We start from the raw sequence: 5,064 nt of genomic DNA, 5'->3' as shown, positions 1-5,064 counted from the left end.
GTGAAGCTGAATCCTCCAAAGTTTCATCATTCCGTCGATCCCCTCGACGCTGATGGCTGGCTGTGCAGCATTTCACGCAAGATTCGCTCTGCGAATGTGTCTGAGGCCGACAAGGTGACCTTTGCGGCGTATTTCCTGGAGGGACCCGCCAATCTGTGGTGGGAGAATTTTGAAGCTATGCGTCCCACTGAACCAGTGGCCACATGGGCAGACTTCAGTGCGGCTTTTCGTCTGCACCATATTCCAGAGGGCCTGATGGACAGAAAGAGAGAGGAGTTATGTGCTTTCACTCAGGGCAAGTTGTCTGTGGATGCCTATAGCCGCGAGTTCGGTAACCTCGCCCGCTATGCAACAGAGGAGGTATCTACTGACGCCAAGAAGCAAGCAAGATTCCGTAAGGGTCTGAGCCCTGAGCTCCGTCGAGATCTGCGCCTCCATGAGTGTGCAAGCTTTCAAGCCCTGGTCAACAAAGCGATCAGTGCGGAGACTGGTCATACTGACTTCGAAGCCACAAGGAAGCACTCCCGTGACTTTGGCTCATCTTCTGGTTCCGCGTTTCAAAAACGCAGGCTGTGGGTTCCAAACAGTTCTCTGCCGCCAAGATACACTCCGAGGCCATCCTACGTGGCGCCTCAGACGAATGAGGCCAACCCTCCATCAAAAGCTTATGGTGGTCCAGCTAGCAATGCTGCACCACGTGCCAACCAGGTGATATGCTACAAGTGTGGAGAACCAGGGCATTATTCCCGTGAGTGTCCTCAGAATGTGGGTGCCAAGCAACCCGGAAAATCCGTCGGGCAGGCCAAGTCGGGTAAAGCGTTTTATGTGAAGCCAACTCCTGCACGTGGCCGTGTGAACTATGTGTCAGCAGAAGAAGCTGCGGAGGATCCCGACGTCATGCTGGGTACGCTTCTTGTTAATCATCACCCAGCGTCCGTTCTCTTTGACACTGGGTCTTCTCATTCCTTCATTTCAGAAAGTTATGCACAGTTGCATAACATGTCATTTTGTGATATGCCAATCCCATTGGTTGTCCAAACCCCTGGTAGTAAATGGCAAACCTCTAGGATAACCTATGGCAATGAAATTCTAGTAGACAGGCTAGTTTTTCTAGCCTCATTGATAGCATTGAAATCTTCGGATATTAATATCATCTTGGGCATGGACTGGATGTCAGCTCACTATGCCAAGATTGATACTCAATCTAGAAATGTCCAGCTTACCCATCCCTCGGGTGAGATAGTAAATGTCTCTACTCGAGTTGCCAAATGCCAGCTCTACTCCTTAAATGCCAACCCTCTTCCGGAACTTGAAGACATTCCGGTAATCCGTGACTTTCCGGATGTTTTTCCAGAGGAACTGCGAGGAATTCCACCTGACAGAGATGTAGAGTTTGTGATAGATCTTGTTCCGGGAACTGCCCCAATAGCCAGGAGACCTTATAAGATGGCACCCCTAGAGCTAGCCGAAATTAAGAAGCAATTAGATGAGGCCTTGAGCAAGGGTTTCATTCGTCCTAGCTCTTCTCCTTGGGCTTGTCCCGTCCTCTTCGTCAAGAATAAAGACGGAACGGATCGGATGGTTGTAGATTACCGACCAGTTAATCTGGTCACCATTAAGAACAAGTATCCGCTCCCCAGGATCAACGATCTGTACGATCAGCTCGCTGGATCCTCAGTCTTCTCCAAAATGGATTTGAGGTTGGGATACCATCAAATCAAGATTAAGAACGGGGACATTCCAAAAACAGCTTTTGTTACTCGTTATGGCCAATATGAGTACACCGTTATGTCCTTCGGTTTAACCAATGCCCCAGCCACCTTCTCTCGGCTGATGAATTCAATCTTTATGGAGTATTTGGATAAATTCGTCGTAGTATACCTCAATGATATTCTCATCTACTCAAGGAATGAACAAGAACATGCCGAGCATCTAAGGCTGGTATTGATGAAACTTCGAGAGCACCGCCTTTATGCCAAATTTTCAAATGTGAATTCTGGTTACCAGAAGTGACCTATCTAGGCCACGTAATCTCTGGTAAGGGTATTGCTGTCAATCCCGAGAGAGTCCAAGCTGTCCTTAATTGGACTCAACCTGAATCGGTTAAGCAAGTTAGGAGTTTTCTTGGTCTAGCGAGCTATTGTCGCCGCTTCGTCGAGAATTTCTCCAAGGTTGCAAAGCCTCTGACTGAACTCCTCAAGAAGGATAAAAAGTTCGAGTGGACACCATAGTGTGAGCATAGTTTTCAGGAACTGAAAAGACGCCTGACTTCCGCACCTGTGTTGCTACCACCGGATTTCTCTAAGGACTTTGTTATCTATTGTGACGCCTCGCGACAAGGATTAGGTTACATTCTCATGCAAGATCGTCATGTGATCGCATACGCATCTCGATAGTTGCGTCCACCTGAGGATAATTATCCCACACATGACCTTGAGCTTGCAGTTGTGGTCCATGCACTAAAAACCTGGCGACATTACCTTCTGGGTAATCGTTGCGAAATATTCACTAATCACCAAAGTCTGAAATATATCTTCACCCAGCCGGATTTGAATCTCAGGCAAAGACGGTGGGTTGAGTTGATCTCGGATTACGACTTAGGGATAACTTACACCCCGGGGAAGGCCAATGTTATGGCCGATGCACTAAGTCGTAAATCTTATTGTAACAATTTGATGCTACAACAAGGTCAACCACATCTCCATGAGGACTTTCGGAAGTTGAATCTTCATATTGTTCCTCAAGGATTCCTTTCTACCCTGGTGGCGAAGCCTACTCTTAAGGATCAAATTATAACTGGCCAAAAGCGTGACAAGGGTATATCACAGATCAAGGAGAATATTTTTAGCGGAAACGCTAAAGAATTTTCCATGAATGATCAAGGTGTTGTGTTCTTCCAGAATCGTTTAGTGGTTCCTAAGAACCCACATCTAAGGCAGTTAATCCTTAAGGAGGCTCATGATTCCCCTCTCACCATTCATCCCGGTAGTACTAAGATGTATCAGGACCTACGCCAGAGATTCTGGTGGACTAGGATGAAGAGAGAAATTGCTGAGTTCGTTGCTAACTGCGATGTTTGTCGTCGAGTTAAGGCAGAACATGAAAGGCCTGCTGGCACCCTTCAACCTTTAGCTATTCCTGAATGGAAATGGGATAAAGTTAGCATGGATTTCATTACCGGATTTCCCAAGACCAAGAAAGGAAATAATGCTATCTTTGTGGTCATTGACCGTCTTTCCAAAGTGGCTCATTTTCTTCCTGTTCGTGAGAGTATAACAGCTAGCCAGCTAGCAGAGTTATATATCTCTCGAATAGTGTCTCTTCATGGTGTTCCCCTGGAAATTAACTCGGACCTTGGAAGTATCTTTACTTCTCGCTTCTGGGAAAGTTTTCAGAATGCCATGGGGACTCACTTATCTTTTAGCACTGCTTTCCATCCTCAATCAAGTAGAAAGAGTGAATCAAATTCTAGAAGATATGCTCCGAGCTTGTGTTATATCGTTCGGTATGAATTGGGAGAAGTGTCTTCCATTCGCCGAATTCGCTTATAACAGCAGTTATCAATCAAGCTTGGGCAAAGCCCCTTTTGAAGTTCTCTATGGACGAAGATGTCGAACACCTCTTAATTGGTCAGAAACCGGAGAGAGGCAACTCTTTGGCCCGGACATGATCCAGGATGTAGAAGAGCAGGTTCGCATTATTCGTGAAAAGTTGAAAACAGCCCAGTCTCGTCAAAAGAGCCAATATGATCGTCATCATAAGGCTGTGACCTTTGAAGTTGACGAGAAGGCTTACCTTCGGGTTACACCTTTGAAGGGTACCCATCGTTTCGGTATCAAGGGCAAGTTGGCTCCTCGTTACATTGGACCTTTTCACATTCTTGCCAAACGAGGAGAAGTTGCCTACCAGTTGGAACTTCCTCCGCATCTTTCCAAGGTTCATGATGTTTTCCACGTCTCGCAACTCAGGCATTGCTTTTCGGATCCTATCCGTGAAGTGGACCACGAAACTCTTGATCTACAAGATAACCTTTCTTACCGAGAATACCCCATGCGTATTCTTGATCAAGCTGAGCGTACCACTCGACGTCGAAACCTCAAGTTTCTTAAAGTTCAATGGTCAAATCATTCTGAAAAGGAGGCAACTTGGGAAAGAGAGGATCGTCTCCGACTCGAATATCCTGCATTATTCCCGACGACTTCTAAATCTCGGGACGAGATTCCTTTTGAGTGGGGGTGAGTTGTCACATGCCTAACCCTTAACCAAGATAGCATTGTGCTCATGTCTTCTTTGCATTTGCATCTAAGAAGTTTCAACAAAACCAACAAAGTGGCAAAGGAAAAACTCAAAACCCTAGCCACCATTTCAATTAAAGGAAATTTCAAACTAGTTCAAATCAATGAACCCAAAATGGCCTCAAGAAATGTTCAAACTTTCTGATAAATCATGAAAGTAAATGAGCATTGGAGAAAACTATTTTCTTGACACTTTAAGCATTTTAAATAAATGCAAAAGCCACTGGTTTCAAATTTAAAATTTGAAATCAAAAACTATAATTTTCCAAAAATGTTGAAAGTCTTGGAAATGAGTGGGGATATTATAACAAATATTTCAGGAGGTCTAAACTAGTTTTTACCTTTTGTTTTGGAGCTGAAATAATTAGCTAAGCAATAAATAGCAAAACAGAAAAACAAAAAAAAACAGAAGAAAAAGAAAGGAGTTACCTGTCGCCTAAGCCGGCCCGGCCCAACTCCCCGCTCGTCCCCTCCCTCGCGCCAGTAGGCAGCAGGAGGTGGCCGCCGCCTCCTCCGGCGCGGCCACGCACTTGCGTGCCTGCCTGGCCGCTGGTTCGCGCTGGCGACGACGGGGATAAGCTCCCCACAGCTTCCCCTATCCATTCCCCGCCTCGGTTCTTCCCCTCCTCCCGGATCTCCTCCTTCTCCCTGCTGCCGCCATTAGAGCCGACCTCGAGCTCGAGCTGGCCGTGCCCCTGGCCATAGGAACCCCTCCCAGAGCACGCCATTAGCTCCGCCTCGTCGCCCTGGTCATCTCTGCAGAAGCCGA

Source organism: Hordeum vulgare, chromosome 2H (genome assembly GCF_904849725.1).
Source record: "Hordeum vulgare subsp. vulgare chromosome 2H, MorexV3_pseudomolecules_assembly, whole genome shotgun sequence".
Taxonomy (NCBI): Eukaryota; Viridiplantae; Streptophyta; class Magnoliopsida; order Poales; family Poaceae; genus Hordeum; species Hordeum vulgare.
Note: the sequence above shows the minus strand (reverse complement) of the source record.